At 42.2% G+C, this 14,425-nt stretch overlaps 1 long non-coding RNA gene across 23 annotated transcripts in view; it reads left to right on the top strand.

Moving 5' to 3' along the window:
• Nucleotides 1–14,425, top strand: part of LOC106839199 (uncharacterized) — a 120,729-nt gene that overhangs the window by 92,389 nt on the left and 13,915 nt on the right. For 13 of the 23 annotated variants that reach the window (XR_011493151.1, XR_011493154.1, XR_011493155.1 and 10 more), the window contains 3 exons: nt 7,753–7,828; nt 12,063–13,030; nt 13,131–13,384. The exons of 4 other annotated variants lie outside the window; for them this stretch is intronic. This is a non-coding gene — a long non-coding RNA (uncharacterized lncRNA). The remainder of the gene's footprint in view (nt 1–7,752; nt 7,829–12,062; nt 13,031–13,130; nt 13,385–14,425) is intronic. 6 more of the 23 variants (XR_011493143.1, XR_011493149.1, XR_011493156.1 and 3 more) reach the window with 3 other exon arrangements.

The following is a 14,425-nucleotide window of genomic DNA, read 5'->3' as shown; positions in this document are numbered from 1 at the left end:
GTGGGATTCAACATGTAAAACTAGTGATATTAAACAGTGTTGCAAAGTGATGCATTCAGAGTCATGAATGCCCGGAAGAGGAAATGATCCTTTCTCCCTGAAGAAGACTCAGGGGCCGGCCAGGTGGCTCAGTGGTTAAGTGCGCATGTTCCGCTTGGGCCGCCCCGGGGTTTGCCAGTTCGGATCCTGGGTACGGACATGGCACCTCTTGGCAAGCCATGTTGTGGCAGGCATCCCACATATAAAGAGTAGAGGAAGATGGGCACTGATGTTAGCTCAGGGCCAGTCTTCCTCAGCAAAAAGAGGAGGATTGGTATCAAATGTTAGCTCAGAGCTAATCGTCCTCAAAAAAAAAAAAGAAGACTCAGATAAATGACCTGAACTTTGGATCACATATGTAGATTTTCTCCAGTGGCAAAAGGGAAAAAAGCCCAGGCATAGGGAACAAAATGTGTAAGTTATGGCGTCAGGAAGGCAGAGTGACTTCCGGGATGTGGTGAGGGTTTGGGCAGGGCGCACTGTGTGTAGTACGGAGTGGGAGGAGATGATGCTGGGAAGGTAAGCAGGAAACGCATTGGGAAGGGCATCTGCGTGTTTAGGAGCCTCTCATCTCTGCAGACTAGCAAAATATATCCTCATAAGTCCCAGGGTTGGTCAGTACCCACATGTGGTTACACCTCTGCATGATTATACCCAAGGTGACACGTGAAAGCTCCTGGTGAGCTTTAAGGCGTCACGATCTAAAGCCTGAGCTCATGGGTCAGCCAACCCCAGAGGAACTTCTATTCTCAACTGAAGATTCTGCCTTGAACTCCAGCGCCAGAATGTGCATACCTGGCAGCTGTCACCAGGACAGCATTTTGCACAGGGTGTGCTCCCTGGCCAAGAAGATATGCCCATTGGGGGACTGGTGGACAGTGGTGGGCATTGTTTCCAAACTCCACTCCAGATCACAGTGTCTGTCACAGGGCCGTGCACACACAGGGCTGCTACTGGGGACAAATCTAATTTACTCAGCAGCTTATTGTCCCCTGCAAGACACCTTGCACATTAAATGGCATGTCCTCCTCCCTTTCCTGCCTTGTGCCTCCGTCCCTCAAGTCTTAGATGGGAACCTTTTCTTTATGCTCTCAAATTCCATAGCAGGTGCCCTGTGTGCAGGATCCCAGCAGGTATTATACTTGGTTTAATTATCCACGTGGTTTTTGGTCTCCTCCCCTTGACTGTGGTCCTGTCCCGCTCCTGGCCCCTTCGTTCTGTATCGATTGTGCCTAAAACAGTGCCCAGTGCATAGCAGTCACTCAAGTTTCTTACTGAGAGGAGTCATATGTAAGATAAAAGGAATCTTATTTACTTCTTTAACACATAAATTTCTCTCCATGTGATTATTAACCAAACTTTTCTTCCTTTTTCCTCCCTTAGTCAGAACCCCCTCACTGCAGGCTTTGGAAATGCAATCCTTATGGAGCAGTATGCTCCATTACCTTCACAGAGGATCAAGCCCATACTCCGATTCCCATATTTCAAATGATAATTTTTCTTGACTATGTGTGAAATGTGCTTATCTGTGAAGGAATCGATCGGTTCTGACCATCCTTGCAGTTCACAGCTGCAGGAGGAAACACTTTCAGAAATGAGATGCAGTGAGGTCCATAATCTGTGAAATCATTTTAGCCCAAGTGAACTTTTTGTGTCCTTTGTTCATGGAGATTGTGTGAAACAGGGCACACATGTTTCAATCGCAACTGAAGCTTCACTGAGAATAGGAGTTTTTGAGTCGCATCTTTAAAAATCTTTCTTGCATTTGTGAGAAAAGAGAGAGCAAAGGTAGAACCCAGTGTGGTCATTTGAAAGATAAGAAGGTACAACTCTGTTCTCTTGAAATAGTGGACTGCGTCTCACCCTCTCTAATCTGGCCTCAAAGAGCAGTTGTACGCACTTTGCTCCCAGCCCTAGTGTTCTTGTTGAAAAGGGAATGCTGACTATGGGGTTCATTCCAGGGCATTCGCGCCTGAGCTGCTACCTGTTAGGGGCAGAAAACCTTGTAGGTTCTTTACCTTAATGTGTGGACCCAGAGGCAGGTGATGCTGACTAGTAATCTTGCCAGTTAATTATTGGAAGAGGCAAGTTTTGTTTATTTTGAATGTCTAAATCATCTTAGAAAGAGAGAAACAGTGGGTCTCCCAAAGAGGATGGTATCTGAGCTGAGTTTGTCTTTCTTTTCTCCTTTTTTTTTTCTGCTTTTTCTCCCCAAATCCCCCAAGTACATAGCTGTATATTTTAGCTGTGGGTCCTTCTAGTTGTGGTATATGCGACTCCGCCTCAACACGGCCTAGTGAGCGATGCCATGTCCGAGCCCGGGATCTGAACCAGCGAAACCCTGGGCCGCCAAAGCAGAGCACGCGGACTTAACCACTCAGCCATGGGCCGGGCCCTGCGCTGAGTTTTGAAGCATGAGAAGGAGTTAGCAGGGAAAGATCGTGGGGGGAAGGTATTCTAAAGTTAGGGCACAGCACGTGCGAGTGCAGAGAAATGAGAGACCAAGGTGTCACACTCAGAATAGTAATTCTGAAATGTTGAAATACTGAAAGTAGTTCTGTAGGACTAGAGTATAAGGTAAAGGAGTGGGAAATGAGCCTGGAGAGGTGAGCAGAAGTCAGATAAGGAAGGACCTTATATAAGTCCTCAAGGATGGTGTAGTTTACTTTGAAGTGAAGGAGGAGCCAATTGAAGATTTTAAGCAGGAAACTCATATTATTAGATTCTTTTTCATAGAAAGATAACTTTGGAAGTGGAATGGGGCGTGCATCTAATTGAAGCAAGATTTGAGAAGACCCAGCAATGCCTCTTCAAAATATGTATACCTGAGAAAATTCCTCTCGTGTGTGGAAGAGACACAGGCAAAGAGACTCACTCCAGCCTTTTTTCCAAGAGCAGAGAATTAGAAACAACCTAAATACTCGTTATTAAAGGATTGATCATATCAAATGCTGCAGTCACGTGAATAATGTATTAACAGAATTTAGTGGTTTGAATTTGGTCTTTATATAGCAACATAGACTGACCTTAAAATAATAATGTTGAACCAAAAGAAGTGAAAGTTTTAGTATGGTATCATTCATGTAAATTTATTAAACACACACAGAACCAAATAACGTATGACAACCTATGTGTGTAAGTAAAAATTTAAAAATAAACTGGTTATACACCAATCTCATGATAATGGTTTCATAAGGAGAAGTGCAAGGAAGGAAACAGGTTTGAATAAGGGTAATGAATAAAAGAAGCTTTAGCATTATCTGAAATGCAATATTTCCTTTATATGTTTTAAAAGGAGGATATAGGATTATATTACTCAAATAATTTTCCTAAGGGTGTAATTAAGGAAAAGAGAGACTGATAGTAAATATCACACAATGTTAATAGGTATTGATTCTGGGTTGTGAGTGTTTGTTAAATTATATGTTATATTGTGCTATACTAGGAAAAATAATTCTCTCCTTGTGAGTAAAAAAGTGTGTGGGAGCAGTGGCCAGAGAAGTGTGAGTACCAGCAATCTAATGCATATAAAACCCAGGGATGTGAAAATTCAAGAAGAATTGTCAACAAGATGTCAAGACAGGACCAAAAAGAGTTGAATCAAGTTGTGATTAGCAGGTCGTTGGTGGCCTTGACACGGATGATTTCCACATGGTGATGTGAGTGGAAGTCATATGGCAGTTGCTTGAGAGAATGAGTGGAAGATGAAGAAGTGACAACAAGTTCCATCTATTTCCAGACGTTTGACTGTAGATGGAAGCAGTAGATGAGCTAGTACTTAGAGAGGGATATAGGTTTAAGGAAGGTGGTTGTTATTTTTAAGAGTAGGGAAACTTGATATTGCTTATCTGAAGCAGGAAAAATATAGTAAAGAGGAGAGGTTGAAGATACATCAGAGAGAGGAGGTAGCTGGTGGGGCTAGGGTCAGGAGAAAGAAAGAAGGAATGGAACCTCTGGTGGGAAGGTGGGCAACTTCCTGAGGAGTGGAAGTTGACGGGAGTAAGCAGAAACTCAGAGTTGCAGGAGGGGAGGGCTGGAATTTAGGCAACTTCCAACCAACAGCTACAATTTTTTTTATCAAATTGCAAACTTTAATTCTGCCTTACTGTATATTATCACTTACATAGAAAAAGTATGTAAATATGTGCTTTCTTGTACGTAGATAACTGTGCTACTATTTATCTTCTTGTCATTATAAGAAATATCAAAAGTAGTAAAAATTTTATTATTCTGGCAATGAGATCAACTTTGGTTTCTTCAAGTATAATGAGTATTAGAAAGAAAAACAAATTACCAAGTAATTTAGGTAAGCATATGCTTTTAAATGAAGCATTTTCCCTTAGATCATGGAGCTTAGGTCTGCTCCACACTAATACCTCATGGAGGAAATTCAATCAAACATGTTATGTTCTACCACGTCCTAAGCACATGAGATGCTTTATAGACGTATGTTGTTGCCAAACTCTTAAACAATCTATTTCCCCTCCTCTCCCATCAGTACTCTGCTGAATTAATTTGATATTTCAACCAGTTAACTGGATTCGTAGATATTTCAGCATTTTTAGTGATACCTTCCTCTTATAATGCAAACATACCTGCAAATAATGTCTACTGATTTCATCCATTCAAGAATACTCATGGAGCCCCTAATATCAGAACCTCTTACAATAACTTGATTTTCATAGCATCATAGAATTCCAGGATTGGAAGAAATGTTAGATGGCTTCTGGTCTACTTCAGCTTCCAATCCGTAGGATGAGTCCTCACTGTCCAGGGAAAACCTGGAGGGACATCAGAACCACAGTGAGGGGATGAGGAACCAGCAACATCTTCTTCTTTCTGTAGCTGACGTGCATGACTTACTGCCTGTGATGAATATGCTAAAAGCAGCAGTAAGAATTTATTTCTATTCATTCAGCCAATAGTGGCTGTGCATATGTTTACTAAATAAATGCACATTTATGTGGGCAATGGTCACCTCCTTTGTCCACCGGGAGCTTCCAGTCAAGTAAGAGAGAAAAGCCCCCAGAAATCCAACAAGACACACAAATACTCAATACCAAAGGTAGAGCACACCTGGTTTTATAGTCAGCAGCAACTGTTTGTGGACATGTACGTTGCTATAGAGATTTATACTTGAGAGATAATCCCATTGGGGGATCAGGACATCTTTTATGAGGAAGTGGCATTTGAGTTGGACTCTGAAGGATGGGTACGTTTGGACATACAGAGCTGGTGGGAAACGGGCATCCCAGGGAGACTGACGAGAGGAACAAAGGCACACTACCATCCAGGCACAGGGCAGGCCTGGGAGCAGAGAGGGCTTCAGCTACAGATCCGATGCTCCTGAGAACTGTGATTGGAGAAAATGCAGGAGAAGTGAGTTGAAGTCGGACTGGGGAAGGCTCAGGGATCTGGGCTTGATTCAGGAAGCTGAAGCGATACCTATACCCTTTACACTGCAGAACAACGCACAGATACTTTCTATTTCTTATGCTTTACTCTTTTCAAACAAAAGTGAGAGGTAAATTTCCATACTAAAATTTCCTTATCTGTCCCATATTGGGTAGATCACAGACAGAGAAGTGGCCACTGATTTGACCACACTCTTGTAGAAGAAGGAGAGAGTGTAAATCATGGTTGCACAGGGAGCCAGGTGAATGGTAAAGCTTTGCTCATGGTCATCTGATACAGATAAGATGATGTTCATACCTAGCCCACCCTCTCCATACTCTGACCTGTCACCTATACTCACACTTACTAAAACTTTTTGGATAACCAAGAATTCGTTCATCTAGCAGCTTATTTGTGCTAAATCTGAGTAACTATATCGTATTATTGATTATTGCTTTTGATTTTCACTCACCAAACCCTTCCATTCTCAAAGAGAGAATTTCTTCTGATTGGTATGTCATATTTTTACCTGTTTCTTGCATCTCTTGAGTAAAGAACCATCTTGAATTACCAAACGTCATGACAATACTTGATAGGAATCAGATTGAAAAATCTAACAATATGGATAAACTCAACAGAGATACCACAGAGAGTCACATTTTTTTTTTTTTAAGCACAAGGAAAAGGACAGAAGAGAGATTTTTAGGAGACCCACAGAGCTAGCTCTGTTTCTTTGGAGTTCCTGTGGATTTTTGCTAATTTGGGCAACTATTCCAGTTATTTTTCTACGGAAGAGGCGTCTTATTAATTAATTAGCAAATGGTTGAAAACCTTTCAGAACTTCAAGGTGTTTGGAGTATCGTTTTTGTCACTAAGATCACCTGATTTACGTATTCTTGGAAAGCTGTTAAATGAGCTTGCAGGTGAAGAAAGCTACATGAGTGCTGATCATAACGTGTTCTGGTTGAGTATCGGCCCTCCTAGAAACGCTGCGCTTCCATTGTACCTGCTGGCCCAGCAGCAGTTTCAGTTCCAGTGAAAGCCTTGTGTGCTGATGTTCTTGAAAAGGGGAAAAAGGAGGAAGAACGTGTGAAGGCAGCAAAACCCTCACTTAGGGGATGTTTAACCCTAGCCCAAAACTTCTTAAAATAGTTGGACCCAAAAATTTGAGTGCAGAAGGGAGAAGTAAATCAGTTAAATTTTCTGTTAATTTATGTTGTGAGGCTGTAACCCACAGCTCTTTATTTACATATAAAGAACTAAACTTTTGCTACATTGATTAATGTCAGCCAAGACCCTTACGAAGTTGTGCTTTCAGACAAATTGCACTGTTTTTAGCAGATCTATTGGTTTAGAAAAGCAGACGTTGATGGCAAGTTACTTTTTTATTTGGAAAGAGTTTTCATACTGTATAGAGAAGGTTTGAGTAGGTTGCATATTTGAATTGTTTTCTGATTGTTTTGGCATTTAATATAAAACTTTTATCATTTTTTCATAAGAATTGATCAAAGCTATAACTTTTGTTAATGAAAGGCTAATTGGTTAAGAGGGTGGAATGGTATCTTGAATTTCCAATAATCTTTTTGAGGGAGGGAGAGAACACAGGTTGCGAAGCCCAGAGCTGTTGCACGCAGAAGCACCATCTAGTGCCCAGAGTGAGTACCTGCGTGCACGCAATTCGTGAGAATATAAAAGCAGCACCTGCCCAAGCTCCGGATACCGGGACAGGCTCCCATGGGCTCACTTTTCTACCAGCCTCAGTGTTATTATCAAATGCAAATGAAGAATAATTTGTCACTAATTCGTTTCAAGCCTTACCCTCATCTCCTTTCAGTAAATTCTTAGGGTTTTATGTTTTTATGTACTTTTCCCCTTTTTGTTACTGGCTGTTTCAAAATGACCTGACAATCATTTTAAGTTGTAAATAACTGATAATTAACGGAAAGTGTTCTCCTGCTAGGATATATTTGAATTTTGAAAGACAGCAGTCTGCTAATCAATTCAGGGATCTCGTGGGTTAGTGGGTCTGTAGTTATTTTTGATGAAGGAAAACTTCTCAACTATTTAAAATCATTGACCAACTATTAATAGCATAAAATTTTTCCTGGTTGGATGGCATGTTCATTAGAAAACCACTTGGAGACATCACTTAGGCATTAAAATGTGTGGCTAATGATACTTTTCTATTGCTTAGGAGGGCAGTACATATAAAGCAAAACACTACGAAGTTAGGTCCATATATGTTGACGTTGTGTTAGTGTGTGTTATTTCTTATGTAATACCATGATTTTTGTTTGTTGCTTTATATGCAAAATACAGCTTACTAAAATCCAAGGTATGCCTGGTGCCTCTTATGAAGAAGAAACAGATTTCCTGAGAATACATCCAGATGAAGGTATTATAATTTCTTTTCAGGCCTGGATTTTCCTTCTCCACCTGCTCTACAACCAGCCCATTCAGCACGTTCCTACTTGCTTCTCCGTCTCAGAGAAGTGTCATTTTTATCATCAAGGACATCCCTACTACTTGTTAAGATAATAGTGCCCACAAACTACATGTCCAACAACAGTGAAATGATTAAATAAAATGTAGCCTATCTCTATCCTGGACCAACATATAGACAGCAAAAACAAATTGTCTAAGAATATTTAATGACAGAAAAATGCTTCTAATATACTTTGATGGGATTTTTTAAACCCTCATATCTATACTTTTAGTCTCATCTCAAGTTTGCAAAAAAGTTTTAAAATTTTTTCTATTCCTGGAAAAAATACTAGAACAATAAACTCATTATTAAGCACAGTTATTTGTGGATGGTGGGATTAGGAGATAAGCTTTGATTTCCTGTTTATCCTCACTTGCCTTTTCCAAAATTTCAGCTACTATTTTTGCCAGATTGTATTAGTGTTCTTAATTATTCTCCTGTCTCTGTATTCTTACACTTCATCACATGATTTGATAGCCCTCCCGATAAAAAGAAGTGTTTCACCACCCCTTCTGTTTGAGTTCACCCTTGTGACTTGCTTTGGTCAATGGAATGTGAGCAAGCATGTCATGAGCAAAGGCCTAAACGGTGCTTTCGTGGTTGGGCTTGCCCTCCTGTGCCTCTGCCGTCTCCATGAGAAGACTGGCCTCGGCTAGCCTGCTGGTTCCAGGAGGAGGATGAAACACACGTGGAGCAGAGCCAAGCAGAGCTGAACCCACTGACCCCTGCCGCCCTGCATGTCTCTGTCTGTGGCTGAGGTTTTTGTGGTTGATTGTTATGCAGCATTATTGTAGCAATACCTATCCAACTCACTATTCATACAAGGAAAAGGCTGTATTTGTGATTCAAAGAAGTCAAGTCCAGTGTAATTGTGGAGTAGAAAAGAGAGACCCAAGGATGGAACACGTCTCCACATTGCAAAACAAGTGCCATGATGCCCATGCTCAGAGCTTCCTCTCACTCTTTTACATTGTCTTCTTAGACAATGAGATCTTAAACACTTCGAAATCTGTAGTCCAGATGTGGAGAGATTGCAAAGACTCTGGGTCAGCTCAACTCATTTACGTGCTTTTCCCAGGATTCTTTCCCTTGCTTTTCCTTTTGGTCATTAGTGAGGAAATTTATCAGTAGCATACTCTTTGTCAAAGAAGTCACTGTATTATTTTTCAATTTTCCATGCTCCAATTTCTCCTCCATCCTTCTTTCTCTCTCTCTGTTCCTCCCTTCTTCCCTCCCTCTATGGTTTTCTTTATGACAATAGCGAAACAACAGAAAGGGGCAGCAATTCTAGAGGACCACTCCTCTTTTCAAGGACCGCTCCTTGGAACAACCCAATTTAGTACAGGACTATTTCATTACTTTTTTCCCCCAAAGGTGTTACTCTTATATGCCATCCATCCTCTGCTTTATGGAGACTCAGGTGTATTTACAAACCATGTTTGACTACACTGACAGCCAGCTGAGTGCAATAAGTCCAGTCACTATTCCACTTGTCTCGGGCCAAAGTGAGTGGAGCTTCAGTGGAGGTGGAGAACTCAGAACTAAGCCAGTCTATCCAGAGGGGGTTTTCTCTCAGAGACACGGGGAGTTAGGACTGGTCCTGGATTATCAGCAAGGCCGAGGAAAGAGCAGTGTTCCCCTATGCTCTGGGCTAGTCAATATTGGGATACTTAATGCCCAGAGGGAAATATGAGCCACTCAGGGCTACACAGAGAAGTCGTGACAAAGGACAGAAAAAGATGGCCACCTCATCTTGGGTCTTTGAGCAGGCTGACACTAGCTGGTCTCCTTTTTCCTTCTCCCCACTCAACCTTCCTAGATGTGGGGAAGAAGGAATCCCATCCCACCTCCACTTCAGGCGCCTCCAGCCTGTGCTGGTTTGGGGATGAGAAAAGCTTGGAATGAATATGAGGTTCAAGCTTAAAAAAAAAACAAACAACTGGAGTACATTTTAAGAACTGAAATAAAACTTTTAATAAATTGAAGTCACTTAAAAAGAGGGACTCAGACTAGTATCACTAAGGAAAACTGAAAGCCAGATCGAATGGAGAGTTTGACAGAGTACAGTTAAGAGCAGGTATTGAAAAGCTTAAGCCATTTGATGTTTAAACTCCCAGCCAGCTGAGACCGCTTACTAAACCAGCTTCCTCAACTTACCAAACAAGAGATTTGGGTTGGGGAGGAAGAAGAGAAAAACACATGACTCTTTCTTTAACTGCTCACGGTAGGATCACTGTCCCCTGCCATTCCCTGCCACACCATCTCTTTCCTGCCCCTTTCTGCACACCCCAGAAAGGACTTGGCTGGCTTTGTGGACCAGTTGCTTTCAGACAAGAGGCAATCTCCAGTCAAGCATCCTTCAATCTGGCAGGAAGAGGGGCCAGGTGGTTGCGTCAAGTTAGGAAGAGATAGTTGATGCTCCACGTACTCTGTGCTCCTCATGTGGCCTCCTTCTCTATTCTGAGTCCTCCTCTTGTATTAATGTGTTGGGGGAGGGAGGACGAAGGGGGTGCTTGCCCCAATTCTCCTAAAATGATACCTTGGAAATCTTGAAACCTGGAATGGGAGGGACTAAATCTCTTGGGTCCTCATCAGTGGGCTGTGGTAGTTAATTCCAGGAAACTAAGAAGCACTTCCTCCTCACCTCACACTGGCCCCTTTGAAATATGTAACTCATGTGCGTGCAGCTCCCCCGCACCACCTCTCCTTTGCCCAACCAGCCACTTGACTTGACCCACTGGTTTGGACGTAACTTTTACTGCCGCAGCCACTAATGATAATGGTAGTTTATGAACTACGACTGGCGTGTACTCTGCACCAGGGGCTTGACCTGCTTTGTGTCGTCTGTCTCACTACAACACACAACTTTATTAGTCCATTTGACAGACGAGGAATCTCTGGCTGTGACCGCCTCTCTCCCACCCAAGGTCAGAATTCTAATATTTCCTTTCTGACCTTGTGCCCCTCTGAGGTAAGCTAGGCACCCTCATAACCGCACCCCACCCAGGAGCCCAGAGCCACCCCTGTCTTTAGAGTACCTGCCACCCTTGCCAGAGAAGGCCAAACAGAATGTGATTCCAGGACCAGTTACAAAGATTCTCCTATTTTAGTGGGTTTTTGCTCCCTGCCTCTATTAACCTAGGACCCCTCTGATAGGGCCCCTCCTTTGCAGCTTTCACTATGCACTGCCTCCCTTCTCCCCAGTGGCCCACCTTCCAGGTTGGTCCCCACTTCAGGTGACACTCACAGACGCCTTGGAACTGCTGGTTTGGACCACATGAACTAGCCATGCCTGCAAGTCAAAAAGTCAAATATTGGCACATTTGCATGCACGTAGCACTTCACGCCTACCAAACCCAAGGAGAGTGTATGGGGATTGTGTGAAGTCAACCACCATACATTTTATCCCAACTGTGTTAGAAGATTTAAAAGATAATACACCTAACAAAAATCTTTTTATCACTTCAAGTTTCCTTTTATAAGACAAGTAAGTACCTGTGGTCCATCCTTGTTTGGCACAACTGGGGCTTTTTGCTAACATCAAGCACAGCACTGTCTGTTTAGCAGAGTTAACTATAAATTGTCGTATTTCGTATTGAATTTGATTGCCTGTCCAGTGTAAATGTCGATTATAGAAATAACATTAAACTTTCTTAGTAAATGCTAAGCCTGGAGAAACTAAGTCAGGAAAATATTCATGGACTTGTTCATTTGAAAAAACTTAATAACCATTGTTCAAAAACAGCTACTTTTAGTTACTTCAGGTGTTCTCAATTCTGAGAAATTAATGTTCTAAGTGAAAGAGAATAGAGTCTGGCCTTTCAGGGAAAAAGGTTCTCCGGAGGAGGGTAGTTCTCTTTAAATGCTACTTAGCTTCAGGTTCAAGTGAGCTCCTAGGCTGCTTGCTCCTCTCTGGTTCTGACTTGAAGCCTTGAGCAAGGCCCCTTTCCTAGTTGTTCAAGTCACACATCCTAAAATCCTGCAGCTGTTCCCCCAAGATTGCCAGCAAGATAACAGCTATAAAACTTAAACTGTAAGATGCAAAGCTTTGCACATTTTCTCAGTTCCAACCCAGCAAAAATCTTTGCGTCCTTCCCCGCTTCCTAAGGCCTGCTGCTCTGTTGGATTTTATGACTGTTCACAGGGAAAGGAGAAGATTCTGCAGACCAGTTGGGCTTACCACGTGTCTCAGTTTCTTTGGGACCCACGACTTGCCCAGGACGGACTTGATTGAGAAATGCTGTGTTGGTTTCAAAGGACAGCAAAGGCAGGAAGGGCCGTCTTTGAAGTGAGTGGGCACAGACCACCCTTTTGCTTTCGCCAGTGAACAAAAGCACAGCCTTTCTAGTTCTAACGGTTTGGACTAATACGGTGTGAAAAACTAAATATAGAATACTTTTGTTAAAATCAGATTAGACTAATTCTATATGAAGAGCTTTAATGAAAAATGTTTAATGGTTGAAATACTATAACGCTGGAGTTAAAATGCAGGTGCAAGAATGAAATTCTACCCTCCCCAGAGAGCAAACTAGTACATACTGTGAAATATCAATTAAAGTTTATAGTTGCCTGCATTGGCTAAATGTCTTTTTCATGGGAAATTTTCATTCTCTTATGAAATAATCATTTTGGGTTAAAATATGTGCTGAATTATGGGGGCATTCCAAGTTATTAAGAAATGGATTTATTTTACAAGCAAGCTGTAAGCATTCTTTGCTGTTTTTATGAGGTCATCGACATGACTTTTAAATGGGGCTCTAGGCCAACTCTGATTCTCACGTCAGTTCATTAATTCACACAGCTGTCTCTGAACACTACAAGAATAATATATACTGCAGACAGAGGGCCAGAGAGCGGGTGGGGTGAGATTTCAAGGCTGTATATCAGTCGGGGGATCCTGCTGACATCATAAACTATGAGAAGACAGCTTAAGCTGTTTGGGGAACAGCAGTAGCCCCCCTGATGGAAATATGGCTGGTTTAATTGATTCTTTTTAGTTTCAGAATATACAGAGTGGGGACACCCAGTTGTTTTGATTCCGAGCAAAGTCCGAACATGAAAGGCAGACCCTGCAGGAATGCATTAGCAGGGAAACCCCAGCAGAGACCTAAGGTGTGGGGAGGGGTTTGATCGTGTTAACGATATATGAGCAGCCGCGCTGACATATGAAGGGCAGCGGCCCGGTTGACTGCACAATGATTTTGTTTTATAGGTGATTGTGAACTCATCTTCTCTATGAACAGTTTCTCCAAACGAGATGTGACAAGGGTGCTATGACTGTAGCGTGAGGGAGGGGTTGGGAGAAGCAAATCTTCTGAAGAAGCTTCGTCACCCTCTCTCAGCTCCCTGATTTGTAGCCAACACTGAATGAGGAGAAGTGAACTGTCCTGTGGTGGGACTTCTGGCAGCCTTTCTCACTTGGTCAGAAAGAGGCATTGCTAATATCTGCATTAAAAACTCACCCTGGTAGGTGCCTACATTTGCAAGGGTTTTATACCAAGCTGAATTTGGAGATCACTTATGCAAAACTCATGTTTATGAGAATGTCCTGGTTTCCAGTGCCTCCTTCGGCATTAATATGATATTTTTTAAAAGCATATCTGCAGCTTTATATCCTTTAAATTCCAAATTTGTTTTGGTTGCCATGGGAAGGTGAGCTAAGCCTCTCTGAGGGTAATTTCAGTTTTACGAATGAATCCAGCCAAGTTTTTATGTCTTTGGACGCGGGAACATTTTAGGAAATGTGACATTTTAAGTGGGCTCTTCAGTGACTCTCCGTTAAAACGCTGACACCTGTGTGCATGTGGATATTGGCGATTTAGTTGCCCTCGTCTCATCTGTGTGCACAAATGTCTTTTTGTACATGTGAATTGAAGCTTTGCATGAGAAAAAGATGTGTCCTTAAGAGTAGAAGACCGCTAATGCGCACGAAAGAGTGAAAAAAATCAAATTTACTGAAGAGGTCAGGGTTGAAGCTCCTCTAGGTTTCCCCTATGTGCTTTTCATGCCCTTTCTATACTTAATTATGCTGTGGACAAATGCTGTGGATTTTTCTCTTAGAGTCTCGAAAATATGTAAAAGCCCAGCATGTTGAGCAGGATTGTCTCAATCCATTCAGGCTGCTATAACAATATACTATAGATTGGCTGATTTATAAACAGCAGACATTTATTTCTCACAGTTCTGGAAGCTGGGAAGTCCAAGATCATGAGCCCTGTGGATTCCCCATCTGGTGACAGCCTACTTCCCTATACAAGGCCTTCTTGCTGTAACCTCACAGGGTGGAAGGCGCCAGAGGTAGCTCTCTGGGGTCTCTGTTACAAAGGCACTAATCCTACTCAGGAGGGCTCCACACTCATGACCTAATCACCTCCCAAAGGCCCCACCTCCTAATACCATGGGGATTAGAATTTCAACATATGAATTTGGGGGAAGCACATTCAATCTATAGCATTTCACCCCTGGCTCCCCAAAATTCATGTCCTCTTCACATCAACAACTCCAAAG

Source organism: Equus asinus, chromosome 12 (assembly GCF_041296235.1).
Source record: "Equus asinus isolate D_3611 breed Donkey chromosome 12, EquAss-T2T_v2, whole genome shotgun sequence".
Lineage (NCBI taxonomy): Eukaryota > Metazoa > Chordata > Mammalia > Perissodactyla > Equidae > Equus > Equus asinus.
The sequence above is the reverse complement of the archived record's forward strand: the minus strand, read 5'-3'. Positions and strand labels throughout refer to the sequence as shown.